Raw genomic sequence first — 16,869 nt, forward strand, 5'->3', positions numbered from 1 at the left:
AGAACCATCATAGTCCAGCTTCCACAATCAATCAAATAAAAATACACAAGATAATCCAAATGCATATAGCTGAAAGAAAATCCAATAACTTGAAGGATTAGACGTCAGGGCTCGAAAATTTAAAGAGACATGTTCGGGATTGTTGATAGAAGTTTCAGGTCAAAATTCCTGTTCAGTCATAAGTTTTGCAGTTTAAAGCATTCTAAAATGTCCTATTCTTCCCTATTCTCCTATATGGTCGTATAAATGTGTTTTAAGGATTTGTTGATATTTGAAATGGGGTTCTCAAATTCATTCTATTCCAGAATTGTTTGGGCAATTATTTTCAAGTATAAAGCATCCTAAAATGTAGTACTATTGCGTTTAAAATCTGTTTTATTTGTTATTCATTATAGTGATGGTGATTTTTAAGATAGAGAAAATTAGAAGTTTGGTTTTGTGTTCAAAAGCAGAGACTGGTTTGGTCATGATAGATAAGCTTTTGTCACGACCCATTTTGACTAAGTCGTGCAGGCACTTACCTTTCTCACCTCGGTAAGCGAACTCTCAACCCAACGATAACGAAAGACATGAATAATAAATCAAGCAAGCAAGAAAAGAATAATTACGTAAGTCTCACAATAATATATAATAGAAATAATGCGTAAATAAGGAAACACCCTAAGTCTGATCTACGTCATACAAGAGCATCTAATGAAAATATACAAGTCTGAAATAATAATACATAAATCTGTCTATGTCTCAGAAATAGAAATAGGAAGACATAAATAAGAAGACTTCCTAGCAGCGGACGTCTCGTGCTCACCCTGGAAACTCGATGCTATGTTGGTGACGACTATCAGCCACGAGAAATGGGAGCAGGCCCAACCTAATACTCTGCATTCATAAAGGAATGCAGCAACTGCAGGTCAGTACAAAACAACAGTACTGGTAGGTATCATCGGCCGACTAAGCATATCTAACATAATTCAGACAATAAATCAGGATAGACAGATAAATCAACAAGTATAAGTCACAACCCAGAAACAAGTATCTATCATCACCTAGGTTGAAGCATCTAAACCCAAGTGCGTCAAGTTTCGATATATACACGCAATCTAAATCAATCAAACAAGTATAAAGCCAGATCATCACAATATAAGCCATGATGCAATGCAATGCCATGTACACATGTACTTGATGTGCCATGAAATTACGGGATATTCGATGCTAATTCCTTAAGCTTTTGTGACTCTTCAAGCACTTTTGTTGTTACTTTTTGTGTATTTATGTTGTTTTGTAGGATACGATGCCCGGAGAACATAACGGAGCAAAACGGAGCAAAATAGAACAAAAATAGAACAAGAAGCACTTTCTAGCAGCACATGCTAATAGCACTTGCTGCAGCATGTTGTGCATGCGAGCAACATGTTGTGCAGCATATGCTGACAGAGATATTTGCACAACATGCTACGGTTTGGCACAACATGCGACTCGCATGTTGCACCTGCGACACAAGATGCGAGTAGCATGTTGTGCACGCAGGGTATTTTTGTCCAAATTTTGTTCCCGTTTTGGCACTTCTATAAATAGAATGCTAGGATTTGTAAAACTCATCTTTGGCCATTTCATACAAGTTTTGGAGACTAGGTTCCTACACCACACTTTGGGGTTGAAGATTTGAAGATTTGGTTGAGCATTTCTTAAAACTTTAATTCATTTCTTCAATTCCTTGCTTTGGATTGTATATCTAAGTGTGTAGTATTTATTTATTCTTCACTTGAATCTTGTTTATGAAAATATTCTATGATTAAAATGTTGGATGAAACTCTTGTTTTGCTTATGTATTGAATGAAGTTTATTGCTATTGAAGTGGGTCTTTGTTGATTTAATTAATCTTGTTCTTTAATGTTTCTTAAGGGATTATCTAACCCTAAGACTCGCCCATTTACTTTGATTGAGCTCGGAAGAGGAAATCTAGGTTGGGAAAGATTAATTAACAAGAATTCGGGTCATTAAACCCATCTAATAACTTGAGTTAGGAATAGGAAAGTTACTTGAGATTCAATTGGTTGTGCTTGATATCACACTCTAAGGCTTGGAAAAACTTAGAGTGAAATTCATTGATTTGGTTAGAAGACTTTCAATGAGATTGTAGAAACCATTATCTATTAACATAAACCCGCTCTTAGTTGTAATATCATGAAATATATTGGATCGTTACTTGAGAGATCCTTGTATCCAAGATTGTGGCCATTGATCATTTTACCCGCTTTCTAGGTTAGTTTACATTTCCGCATTAGTTATAATTTCTAAAAAAAACCCAAAATATTATCTATCGTTTGACTTAGCTCGGTAAGTGAAGGTTCCTTACTTTCTTAATCGCTTAATATATTGTTCCCTGTGCGATCGACCCCGACTCATAGTTGGGTAAATTATACTGCATACGACCGTGTATACTTTCTCTTTGAGGAGTGGATTTGGACGTTATCAGTACTCCGGACGGAAGTATCGATGTCTAGGTAGCACAACCCAAGGTGACTCGCAAAGTGTAAGTGCAGATCGTCCTGGATCTTTGCCCAACAGACAGACGAGGCCCGGATCTTTGCCCACGAAGATTCTCACCGGCCTACCCTTGGGGACCCGCGGAGTCCATGCACTCACTTAATCCACGATTCCTGGACTAACATTGAATATAAGACTCTCACATCACTCTCATTTAAAAAATCGAGCCAATCTCATCACAATGTTTCACCCAGTACCAACAATGCCCCACCAGTATGACATGAAGAATGAGAATGAGCGAAATACATGTATCAACATCAAGAATCAGCTGAATAGCTCAAGTACTAACATGGGTATGCCAATAATATCTCAATGTCAAAAGTAGCAACATGGGTACGCCAACAATATAACAATTTCACAAGTACCAACATGGGTACGCCAATAATATCATCAACAACTACACAGGTCATACAGAAATCTATGCTCGTATCAACGTCAAACTAAAGTAACACCATATCACAATCAAGATATAACAACAGTTCCCAATATCTATTAACAACACGTGGCATTCAAGCCAACACAACAGATCAATCAAGTCACAACACAACGGGGTGGCTAGCCTCAATTACGCAACAGGGCCTAACCTAAGAAAATATCCAACCCAACTTTATACCCGAAGGTTTACATGCTTTCTTCGACAATATAATCTAAATATATGCTTCGTTATATGAAGTCTTACCAAGGGTAAGCCATAACCTACCTGGATGGCTGAACAACAAACACCGACAACTCACTCATTTGCCTTGCCTTTCCGCTGAGCCTCAATATTAAAGAAGTCTAGGAATATTCGAAATCTAGATTACAAATCATGAAGAACGATACTAATATTGCTATCATTCAATTTAGGTCAAATCCAACCCAAAAATTTGGGAAACGGGGCCCACAATGTCAAAACAGGAAATTCGGGAGTGATATATCAAATTAAGCACTAGGCGATCATAACCCAACAACTAATTGCTAATTTAACTCATAGATTCCCCTAATTTTGAAATTGAAGCAAAACCTCCCAATTTTGGATATAAACCCTAACTCTTTGATTCAAGAATTCAAGACTAATAATGGAAAATAAATGATTAACAACCTTAGATTCATTAAAATCTAGCATAAAGTCCATCAATTTCATCATTAATAAGCCTAGATAGAAATATCACCAAAACCCACTTTTATTTTTTTATTACTAAGGGACAACAAGGAAAGAGAAATCCTTAAGATGATTAGGAGAAGTGAATTAGCAAGAGGATTAGGAGAACTTACCATTAAGAACCTTCACCAACAATCTCCAAGAACAGATCCCAAAAGCTCTATTTTTGTAATGGTATTAAATGATAGACTAAGGACTTATTTAATACATATTTAATGAAATAATTGGCCCGATATCGGCACGACGGCATCAAGGCTGCTACGGCGTGATGAGTCGTGAAATTACGCGATATTCGATGCTAATTCCTTAAGTTTTTGTGACTCTTTAAGCACTTTTGTTGTTACTTTATGTGTATTTTTGTTGTTTTGTAGGAAAAGATGCCCGGAGAGCATAAAAGAGCAAAATGGATCAAAATGGACCAAAATGGAACAAAATAGAGCAAAACAAGCCAAGATAGCTGAAATGAACCAGAGCACCACCTGCGAATCGCAGGTACTGCATGCGAGTCGCAGGTGGTGCAGCATCTGTTGACAGAGAATGGCCAAATAAAATAAGACAATGATGCAACACATGCGACACCACATGCGACTCGCATATGGAACCTGCGAGTCGCATCCTGTGTCGCAGATGCTGCACCTCGGCTGATTTATGAGATATTGGTACTCTATCCAGTTTTATGTGATTTAGAAGTGATCGGAAAAACCAAGTGAAAACAAAGTCAAAAAGAGGCCAAACTGGACATTTTTGCAAAACTGTCAAAACTGGACCGTTTTGCAAAAACGGGACAGCTTTGCAAAACTGAAACTTTGGGGTTTATTTTGTCATATTTTGACTTGGGAAAGTGGAGGAGCTATAAAAGGGAGGCTTAGGGCAAAACATGATGATCTTTGGCCATTTCTTACAAGCTTGGAGGCTAGGGTTTTTCTACACCATTGGAGGAGAAGATTGGAAGCACTTCAATGAGATATTTCTTAATCCTTTCTTCAATTCCTTGTTTTGTATTGTATATCTAAGTGTGTAGTATTTATTCCATTACTTGAATCTTGTTTATGAAAATATTCTTGATTAAAGTTTGGTTTGAAACTCTTGTTATGCTTATGTATTGAATGATTTTTATTCCTAATGAAGTGGGTTATTGTTTCTTTAATTAATCTCGTTATTGAATGTTTCCAAAGGGATTAGCTAACCCTAGGACTCACCCATTTACTTAGATTGAGCTTGGAAGAGGAAATCTAGGTTGAGAAAGATTAGTTAACAAGGATTTGGGTCATTAAACCCATCTAATAACTTGAGCTCGGAAGAGGATAGTTACTTGAGGTTAAATTGATTGTGCCTAATATCACACTCTAAGGCTTGGAAAATCTTAGAGTGAAATTCATTGATTTGGTTGGAAGACTTTCAATGAGATTTTAGAAATCATTATCTATTAACATAAACCCGTTCTTAGTTGTGAAATCGTGAAATACATTGGATCGTTACTTGAGTGTAATCTCCTATTATCCATTCTTGTGGCCATTGATCATTTTACTTGCTTTCTAGGTTAGTTTACATTTCCGCATTAGTTATAATATTCTCCAAAAACCAAAATATTATCCATTGTTTGGCTTTAGCTTAGTTGGTGAAAGTTCCTTACTTTCTTAATCGCCTAGCATATTGTTCCCTGTGGGATCGACCCCGACTCATAGTTGGGTAAAATATATTGCATACGACCGTGTACACTTTCATTTTGAGGAGTGCATTTTGGACGTTATCAAAAATGGCGCCGTTGCCGGGGAACAATTTGGCGTATTTGGGTTAATTTGGGATTTAAGCTAACTTGCTTTGGTCCAAACTTTCTTTGCTTTATTTTATAAATAAAAAATAAAAAAAAATAAAAAAACTGACCAGTTTTTGCAAACTGTCCAGTTTTTGCAGAACTGTCCAGTTTTTGCCTCTGCAAAACTGTCCAGTTTTTGCAGAACTGTCCAGTTTTTGCCTCTGCAAAACTGTCCAGTTTTTGCTTTTGCTAAAATAAATTAAAAAAAAATGGCATCATATAATGAAAATTGATCGAATGGTTGTTGTTCATACTTTGATGACCCTTTTTTTTTATTGTGGAGGACCACACTCATGGCAAAATTGTTTGAATTCTCCCGGCGGCGGATTGTGCGCACAATCCCAAACCTATGAGTGGAGTATTTGTGATAGGTGTGGTGGTCAAAATGGTTATTGGGATAATTGTGCTTATTTGTCCTTCCCTTCCCCGAACCCCTACTATGACTATTCTAGTTTTGATTTTGATGATAATAGGGATATGGAAGTGGAAGAAGCTTCAAATGCTCAAAATGAGAGGATAATGCTCATGTTGGAGACCATCCTTGAAAAAATGGAAAAACAGGACTTAGCGGTTAAGGACTTGAGGCAACCACTTGATGACTTAAGGCAAGCAATTAATTGCAATGACAAAGCTATTCACACCTTGGAGGATCAAATGAAATTATTGGTTCAGACTCATAATGCTCAACAACTTGAGGGTGTTGAAAGTAGACAAGAAAGTGGCCAAAGCATGAATGTCTCCAAGGGTGGATTTTTACAAGCTTTGAATGACCCTCAACTTGAAAAAAGCCTTGACAAAGTGGAAATTGTGAGCCAAGATTGGCTTATGACTCAAGCTTAACAACTTAGAGCCTATGGAGATCATCGTGAAGGCATTTCAAGGATGATGGAAGAATTTTTAAAAATCCATGTTGAGCAAAGTCAAGAGTTGAAGAAACTTGAAATTGCTATCCGTGACTTGAAAGCCGAATTGAATGCAAAAGTTGAGGTATGCAACACTCAACATCAAATAGTCATGGATAGTAGTTTTAAGTTAGTTTCCAATGAAAAAGTGGTCAACATTGATTTTCAAGAGCTAATGATGAATTGCCAACCGACCAATCCAAAAATAATGCAAGATGCCAAGATTGAAGAAATGATACTAGAGTTGCATAAAAAGGTTCATGAAATGGTTTTTGAAAACTCTAGTTCATTTTTGGGTGAGGATGCCAAAAATGAAGTGAATTTGAAATTGAAGTGCATTGGACCACATTCTAACCATTTTTCAACATTGTGCTTGCTTGATGATATGAAAGTTGAACCAAGCAAGCCAATGGAGAATTTTGGAGATGAAGAAGAAAGCGTTTTCATTTTGAAGTTTGCTATGCCAAGAAGACAAAATGGCATGCCTCACTTAAGGGCCAAGAAGTGCAAAATGCGATACCCGATAGTTGGCCTCCTTGATTTTCTACCACCGCCTCACGAGCATCATCGTAATCTTGATTCAAAGTTGGGGCGCAAATTCATAGCTTCCAAATGGAAGGAAAAGTGGTAAAGGTAACTGTCGTGCCGCGACGTTAAATCAAGCGCTTGGTGGGAGGTAACCCATCGTTTTAAAAGTTTTAAATCGTTTTTGAAATTTTATTTTTTAGAATATTTTAGTTTATGGTTTTTGACTAATCTGCAAAGTTTCAGAATTTTTGGAGTTGTTTTGAGCATGTCGGATATCCGGACAGCCCCCAAAACCAGTAAAAGCTGCGATTTTTTTTTTCTGGTGTCATAACCTGCGATTCGTAGGCCGGGTCGCACATTGTGACAGAGAGCAAAAAAATAAATAAAATCGGGTGACATCACCTGTGACTCGCAGGTCGCGTCGCAGGTGGTGACCGAGAGTAAAAAAAATATTCCTTTCTATTTTTATGTTTTGTTTTGATTATGTGCAGTGAGGACACTGCAATGTTTATAGTTGGGGGTGGCACGTGGTAGCACATTATATTTTGAAACTTGCTCAAAATTTTTGAAAATTTTGTTCTTTTGACATGTTGTGGATTAGTCACTCTTATTATTTTATTTTCTTTGAGGAAAAATGTGAAAACTCTTGGCTTGTTTGGTACTAATAGAGTTAGTCTCTTGCATGTGAAATTGAAATGTGAATACCCCTCCAAATTATTTTGTGGAAGTTAAAAAGCAAGGTGCATAGGAAAGAATGATCTTTGTAACAACTTTTTGGCTCATTTGGTGACTCTTTACCTACTAGTTGTGTTTACTTTGGATTATGAGATATTGCACTAGTTGTTCTTGCTTAGGAAGTGAAATTGATCCATTTTAACTAGTTCATATTCCATGTGTGGTGAGTGTTTGTTGAATAATTCTTGTGTTTACTTTTATCATCTAGAACTTGCCCGGTTAGTCGTTCAATGCTAATTTTGATTATGTTGGTTGGAGATATGACCTTGGGCTATCTTTGTGATTTTTGAAAAAGCCTCTTTAGCCTTTCTAGCCTACCATTGCATAAATATCACTAGTAACCCCATTTGAGCCTACGACCTTTTCTTTTATTGCCACATTACAAGCCTTTACCCTTTTTGATGAAAAGTCTCTCTTTTGAACCTTTCCCTCCTTGAACATGAAATTGTGAATTTGAGGCCAAAAGCCTAAGTTGGGGTTGGTTGAGAGTGGTGAAGGTTAGTGTTATGGAAAAGTCAAAAGAAAGGAAGAAAATTTGAAAAATACAAAAAGGTTACAAAGTTTTTGTGAAAAAAAAAAGAATAAGAGAATTTTGAATAATTGGGGAAACTAGTATGCAAAGGAAGGAGTGATGTTTTGAAATGAAGAGGAAAATGGACAAAAAGTATGTGTAGTGTTCAAGGAGGGCGTAGTCACTTGTATTGTTACACCTCGGAAAACTTTTCCGTTGGTACGTAAGTGAACGAACTAGTGATAAGTATGAATGCATGAGGTCCATGAGCAAGAAACGACGTTTGATGACCTTAGGCGAGATTTCGAAGGTATCCGATGTGAGATGATAAAGTTGGCTAAGTTAAGATGAGATATAAGGTGAGCAATGCATGTGCATGGACGTGGGTGATTAAAATGAGAAGTCTAAGAGATATGAAAAGTTGCAGATTTGAAATCTGCCCAGTGGTCGTAAAGTGCAAAATACGGACCGTAAATTGGTATACGGTCCGTAAACTGGCAGTCGTAAATTACCATGCAAGACTTCGACTTTCTGCCCAGTTGAGAAATGGTAAAATACGACCAGGAGGACGGACCGTAAAGTGATTTACGGCCCGTAAACCATGGTCGTAAATCACCATGCATGTAGCCAAAGTTTCTGGTTCTGGAAATGGTTAAAGACGACCACGAGGGACGGTCCGTAAACCTCCATGGACGACCACTGTTCACCCAGCACAGATTTTTGCAATTCATTAAATAAGGGAACCAACACTTATTTTATTTCATTACAACATTACACCACTTCTCTCTAAAACCTTTCTCTACATTCTTTATACAAGTTTTCAAGGATATTTGAGGATCAACAACATAAAACAAGGTGAATCAAGAGTAAGAACATCATCAAAGATCATCCAAGTCAAGAAATCCAAATGGAGAAAAATTAGGGTTTTTGCTCAAAGTGGAGTATTATTAACCAAAGCTTGTTCCTACAACTTCTAAGGTAAGATTCATGATTTTTACATGATGTTTAAGGTATTGAAGAGTTGAAATACATGGATTGTAGAAAATATGGTCATGTAGGTCATGAATGATGAATAGTGACATTTTGAGGAATAGTTTGAATTGAATCATGAATGTTGTTGTGTTGTGATATGAATGTATTATAAATGGCACTAAGATCATGAACTAGACACATTAGATGAATGGACGAAGTTGGATGTTATGACCATGAATATGGGTGAATTAGAGGCAAATTAAGGAATCTAGATAATGTGGATAATGTGAATGACTAATGGCCATTGTTATGATATTAATGAAGGTATAGACGCTAGCATTGGGAGGAAGCATGCAAATGTAGAATAGTCCGACGAAAAGGTATGTAAGGCTAACCCTTCTTTCATAAGGCATGGTTCCTTGGCCAAACTCTTAAATCCTCTATATGAGTATGTTGTAATCAAGTGATTGACACTCCGAGCTCATAAGCTCACGATCCTCGATACGTGCTACGAATGTACCACGCACCCCATTTGACGAGTAAGCATAAGTTCGAGATGTAGCGAAAACGATGATGATAGTGATGACGATGATAATAATAATAATGCTAAAGGTGCCTACAGGCTATTATACTTACATGTGCCTATGAAGGGCTAAAATGACACCCCGAGCTTATAACGCCGGGTAGGATATATGTATATGAATATGTATAAAGTATGTATACGATTACGAAACGCGTGCACACCTCTGCAGATGGTACGGATAACCCTGAAGCCTTGGTAGGGCCAGGTATGAGTAACCTTGAGCCTTGGTTGGCCAAGTATGTATGAAACACCGATCCTATGAGGTCGGGTATGCTATGTAACATGCTATGTATATGAAATGACTAAATATATAATATGAATATGAATGTGATAAGACTATGTATAAGAATACGAATAAGGATATGTATATGAATATGAGCACAAGTATGGTACAAGTACTATTATGGAATACGGATGATGACGTAGGTGTACAAATACGTATGGAAAATGGAAAGTCCTACGAGAGGCAGGTAAGTGCTATGACGATGATATTATTGTCTCCCCCTCCTATGTTATTTCATATGTTGTTCATGATGCTTATCTATTCATGTTGCTCATGCTTTACATACTCAGTACATTCTTCGTACTGACGTCCTTTTGTTTGTGGACGCTGCGTCATGCCCGCAGGTGCACAGGGAGACAGACTTGATCCATAGCTTCCTATTCGGAGATTACATAGAGAGCTCCATTTCCTTCGGAGCCATATCTTTTGGGTACTCATTCTTTTGTGTATATAATTATGGGCATAGCGGGGTCCTGTCCCGCTAATGTGAGATATCATACTCTTAGAGGCTCGTAGACATGTGTGTGTGTGGGTAGATGTGTTTGGCCTTGTCGGCCTATGTTTTGTATATCATTTTGTCGGCCACGTTGGCCCATGTACATTGATGTGGCATAGATGCCTATGATGATATAAATGTGCTGTTGTCCAAATGGGACTAGTTGACGAATGAATGGAATTGCATGTATAATTATGTGGCTCACCTAGAAGTAAGCATATGAGTAACCTAAGAGGGTGCCTGGGTGGGCTAGCACCGGGTGCTCGTCGCGGCTCCGAGTCGGGTCGTGACATGTATCCCAAATACTTATCCTACCCTTCCCTAAGCCTACATTACAAGCTTAAAAAGTGCCTATGTGTTCTCCAACCGAATGTTCTTGAGTTAGTGATGAACGAAAATAAGGGCAAGCTTATGGTGTGATATTTGTTAGCACTAGAACTTCTTTGTTGAGTGTGAGCGACTTTTGTGTATTTGTCCCTTGCGTCGTTGTTGTGAATATAGTGTTTTTGGGACTTTCTTTCTTGTGAGGGCATATGGATTATGATAGATTGGTGATGTTGAAAAATTCAAAGTTGAGTTAACTGAGCATATCTAGTAAGCTAGTGGTTTTGAGTCACTTATTGAGACTTGAGTGTTGTTGCTTGATAGTTTTAAATCTCTATTGCATTCTTGAAATTGTATTTTGAAATGAGGGAGTTATTTGGTTGAAGCTTCACATGCTTGTAGCCTAATTGTTGGTACCAACCAAAGTCATGTTTTTGTGCTTAAAGTGGTTCCTCATTGAGATTTTTATTTTGATTTGCTTGAGGACAAGCAAAGACTTTAAGTTGGGGGTGTTGATGAGTCGTGAAATTACGCGGTATTCGATGTTATTTCCTTAAGTTTTTGTGACTCTTTAAGCACTTTTGTTGTTACTTTATGTGTATTTTTGTTGTTTTGTAGGAAAAGATGCCCGGAGAGCATAAAAGAGCAAAATGGATCAAAATGGACAAAAATGGAACAAAATAGAGCAAAACAAGACAAGATAGCTGAAATGAACCAGAGCACCACCTGCGAATCGCAGGTACTGCATGCGAGTCGCAGGTGGTGCAGCATTTGTTGACAGAGAATGACCAAATAAAATAAGACAATGATGCAACACATGCGACCCCACATGCGACTCGCATATGGAACCTGCGAGTCGCATCCTGTGTCGCAGATGCTGCACCTTGGCTGATTTATGAGATATTGGTGCTCTATCCAGTTTTATGTGATTTATAAGTGATCGGAAGAAACCAAGTGAAAACAAAGTCAAAAAGAGGCCAAACTGAACATTTTTGCAAAACTGTCAAAACTGGACAGTTTTGCAAAAACGGGATAGATTTGCAAAACTGAAACTTTGGGGTTTAATTTGTCATATTTTGACTTGGGAAATTGGAGGAGCTATAAAAGAGAGGCTTAGGGCAAAACATGATGATCTTTGGCCATTTCTTACAAGCTTGGAGGCTAGGGTTTTTCTACACCATTGGAGGAGAAGATTGGAAGCACTTCAATGAGATATTTCTTAATCCTTTCTTCAATTCCTTGTTTTGTATTGTATATCTAAGTGTGTAGTATTTATTCCATTACTTGAATCTTGTTTATGAAAATATTCTTGATTAAAGTTTGGTTTGAAACTCTTGTTATGCTTATGTATTGAATGATTTTTATTCCTAATGAAGTGGGTTATTGTTTCTTTAATTAATCTCGTTCTTGAATGTTTCCAAAGGGATTAGCTAACCCTAGGACTCACCCATTTACTTAGATTGAGCTTGGAAGAGGAAATCTAAGTTAGGAAAGATTAGTTAACAAGGATTTGGGTCATTAAACCCATCTAATAATTTGAGCTCGGAAGAGGATAGTTACTTGAGGTTAAATTGATTGTGCCTAATATCACACTCTAAGGCTTGAAAAAGCTTAGAGTGAAATTCATTGATTTGGTTGGAAGACTTTCAATGAGATTTTAGAAATCATTATCTATTAATATAAACCCGTTCTTAGTTGTGAAATCGTGAAATACATTGGATCGTTACTTGAGTGTAATCTCTTATTATCCATGCTTGTGGCCATTGATCATTTTACTTGCTTTCTAGGTTAGTTTACATTTCCACATTAGTTATAATATTCTCCAAAAACCAAAATATTATCCATTGTTTGGCTTTAGCTTAGTTGGTGAAAGTTCCTTACTTTCTTAATCGCCTAGCATATTGTTCCCTGTGGGATCAACCCCGACTCATAGTTGGGTAAAATATATTGCATACGACCGTGTACACTTTCTCTTTGAGGAGTGCATTTTGGACGTTATCACGGCGCCACCGCCCTAGCGTCCTCTAGGACCGTCGGGGCGATCTGGGAAGAAATGGGTTTGGCCGCTCCAGCGTTCATCCCACCACAACAGCGGTGCTACTGGGATGGCACTGGCGCCGCTACGGCGGACACCAGTTACCAGAACCTAATAATTTTCTAAGTCTCAATTGAAATTCTGAACCACTCCCGAGGCCATCTGCTTATAACCCACTTACATAGACCCATACAAAAACATGCTACAAACGCACTCGTGGCCCCAAAATTTCCAACAGAGATATCATTGACTGAGTCAACCCCCGATACCTCATAACTAACTTCCCAACCCATGTCTCAAAATGCATCCGAGTGCATTGGGAACTGAACCAAATATACACATAAGTTTTAAACGACCATCTGGACTTCTCGGAATCGACGGATTTCTAAAAAAAGGTCTGTTTACCCAAAAGTCAAATTTGAGTCAACTCTTTTTCACTTAACGCTCATATTTCACAAAAAGTCGCTCGAATCAAATCTAGACACCTCGAGAAGCGTGTCAACGATTATCTCGAGTCAATAGTGAGCTAACCAATGCTTAGAAATGGGCGAAAATGCCGAAAAGACTATAACGGCCAAATGGGTCGTTACATTAAATGCTAATTGAACCATCGCTCGTCCTCGAGTGAATAAGAGAAAAGGAACGGGAAATACCTGAATCAGTAAACAACTGGGGATATCGGCTACGCATGTTGGACTCGGTCTCCCAAGTAGCCTCCTCAACAGGACGGTGCTTCCATTGCACCTTCACAGAAGCAATCTCTTTCGACCTCAACTTTCAAATTGCCTATCTAAGATCTCTATAGGCTCCTCGTCATAAGTCAAATTCTCATTAAGTAATATAAAATCCCAACGAACAATGTAGGTACCGTCGGCGTGGTACTTCTTTAGTATCGAAGCATGAAAAATCGGATGAACTCCCGCCAAGCCTGGCTGCAATGCTAACTCATAAGCAACATCTCCCACACGGTCAACAATCTCAAATGGACTAGTATACCTGGGGCTCAACTTGCCCCTCTTACCAAACCTCATAAAACCCTTCATAGGTGAAACCTTCAATAGAACTTGGTCACCAACAGTAAACTCCTAATCCCGGACCTTCCGATCCGCATACATATTTTGCCGACTCTGAGCTGCTAAAAGCTTGGCCTGAATAACTTTCACTCTATCAAGTGACTCTCTCAACAGATTCGTCCTCCAAGGTCGAGCCTCGAACCCATCAAACCAACCAACCAGAGATCTACATCTCTTACCATACAAAGCCTCAAAAGGCGCCATGCCAATACTCGAATGATAACTGTTATTGTACGCAAACTCTACCAATGGTAAGTGTTGATCCCAATGACCACCAAAATCAATAACAAATGCTCTCAACATGTCCTCGAGCACCTGGATGGTCCTCTAGGATTGGCCATCGATTTGGGGATGAAAAGTTGTACTGATATCCAATCGGGTACCCAACTTCTGATGGAAAGCCCTCCAAAATCGAGAAGTGAAGATGGTACCCCGATCGGATACAACAGAAATAGGAACCCCATGCAATCTCATAATATCCCGAATGTACAACTTAGCTAACTTCAATGCGCTATAGGAAACCTGAATTGGAACAAAGTGAGCAGACTTAGTCAACTGATCAACTATCACCAAAATAAAGTCAAACTTCCCCAGGGTCTTCGGAAGATCCACAACAAAATTCATGGTAATCCTCTCCCACTTCTACTCGAGAATGGGTATCCTCTGAAGCACACCACCGGGTCGCTAGTGCTCATATTTTACCTGCTGACAATTACCATACTTAGCCACGAAATCAACTATATCTCTTTTTATCCGATGCCGCCAATAGTACTGTCTCATATCCTGGTACATCTTAGTCGCCTCCGGATAAATGGAATAGCAAGAGCTATAAGCCTCAGACAAGATCAATTGAATTAAATCACCAACACGAGGAACGCACACGCGTCCCTTAATCCTCAAAATACCCTCAGAATCAATCACGGCCTCCTTGGCCTCACCCCTCAAAACTCTGTCTCGAATCTTTCTTAACTGAGCATCCTCAAACTGATGAATCCTGAGCCGATCCAATAAAGACGACCTCTCCTCTACACAAGCCAAAATCCTACCTGGGCATGAAATATCAAGGCGAACGAAACTGTTGGCCAGAGTCTGAACTTTCATGGCCAACGGACGCTCATAAACAATCAATGAGCTAAACTCCCCATACTCACTGCCTTGCAACTCAAGGCATCAGCCACCACATTGGCTTTCCCGGGGAGGTACAAAATAGAGATGTCATAGTCCTTCAGTAGCTTCATCCATCTGCGTTGCCTGGAATTAAGATCTCTCTGGGTAAATATATGCTGAAGACTACGGTGATTGGTGAAAATCTCACAATGGACACCGTACAAATAATGCCTCGAAATCTTCAAACCAAAGATCGCGGCCAATAACTCCAAATCATTGGTAGGGTAATTCTTCTCATGAATCTTCAATTGACGAGAAGCATAATCTATCACTCTATCCTCCTGCATTAACACATCACCCAAACCCACACGAGAGGCATCATAATAAATCGTGAAATCCTTACCCTCCACGGGTAATGCTAGAATCAGTGCTGAAGTCAAAAGAGCTTGAGCTTTTGAAAGCTCTCCTCACAATCATCTGACCACTGGAAGGGAACATCCTTCTGAGTCAATCTGGTCAAAGATGAAGCAATAGCAGCAAAAACCCTTCACGAAGCGATGGTAATAGCTGGCCAAACCCACAAAACTATGAATCTCAGTAACAGTAGTGGGCCTCACCCAACCCCTTACAGCCTCAATCTTCTGTGGGTCAACCATAATCCCATCCTTAGGCACAATATGGCCCAAGAATGCCACAGACTCTAACCAGAACTCACACTTAGAAAATTTAGCAAACAAGCTATGCTTCTTTAATAACCTAAGAATAGAAAGAAGATGGCTCTCATGCTCCTCTTTACTCTTGGAATATACCAAGATATTATTAATGAACACAATCATGAAGGAATCAAGGAATGGCCTAAAGATGTCATTCATCAAAGTCATAAATACAGCCGGGGCATTGGTAAGACCAAACGACATCACCAGAAACTTATAGTGTCCATATCTCGTCCGAAAAGCTGTCTTCGAAATATCCTCCGCCTTGATATTAAACTGGTGGTAGCTTGAATGCAAATAGATCTTCAAAAACACCGAAGCACCCTAAAGCTGGTCAAACAGATTATCAATACGAGGCATAGGGCACTTATTTCGAATAGTAACCTTTTTCAGCTGGCGATAATCAATACACATCCTCATGATCCCATCTTTCTTCTTCACAAATAACACAAAAGCACCCAAAGTGGAGACGCTCGGTCTAATGAACTCCTTGCTCAATAAATCTTGTAACTGCTTCTTAAGCTCGCTCAATTCGGCAGGTGCCATCCGATATGGCGGAATAGAAATGGGGCGAGTGCCCGAATCCAAGTCAATACAAAAATTAATGTCACGATCGGGTGGCACACCCGACAGATCTAACGAAAATACCTCCGCGAACTCGCTCACAATAGGAATAGACTCAAGGTTGGAGATGCAACAGTCATGTCACGAACATGAGCCAAATAGGCTAAACACCTCTTATTGACTAACTTCTTCGCTTGAAGGAAGGAAATGATCTTCTTTGGAGTGGGACTTGGAGTACCCCTCCACTCAAGCCTAAGAATGCTCGGCATGGCTAAGGCAACTGTCTTAGCGTGCCAGTCCAAGATCGTGTGATAAGGAGAGAGCCAGGACATCCCCAATATAATATCAAAGTCCACCATATCGAGAATCATCAAATCTACCCAAGTGTCATACCCATAAAAGTAACCAAACATGACCGGTAAACTCAGTCAACAATCACAGAATCTCTGACCTGAGTAGACATATGAACAGGTATATCTATGCTATCATAAGGTAAATCCCAACCAACGACATGAAATGCAGATACATACGAATAGGTGGAT

The sequence above is a fragment of the Lycium barbarum genome, chromosome 4, assembly GCF_019175385.1.
Source record: "Lycium barbarum isolate Lr01 chromosome 4, ASM1917538v2, whole genome shotgun sequence".
NCBI lineage: Eukaryota > Viridiplantae > Streptophyta > Magnoliopsida > Solanales > Solanaceae > Lycium > Lycium barbarum.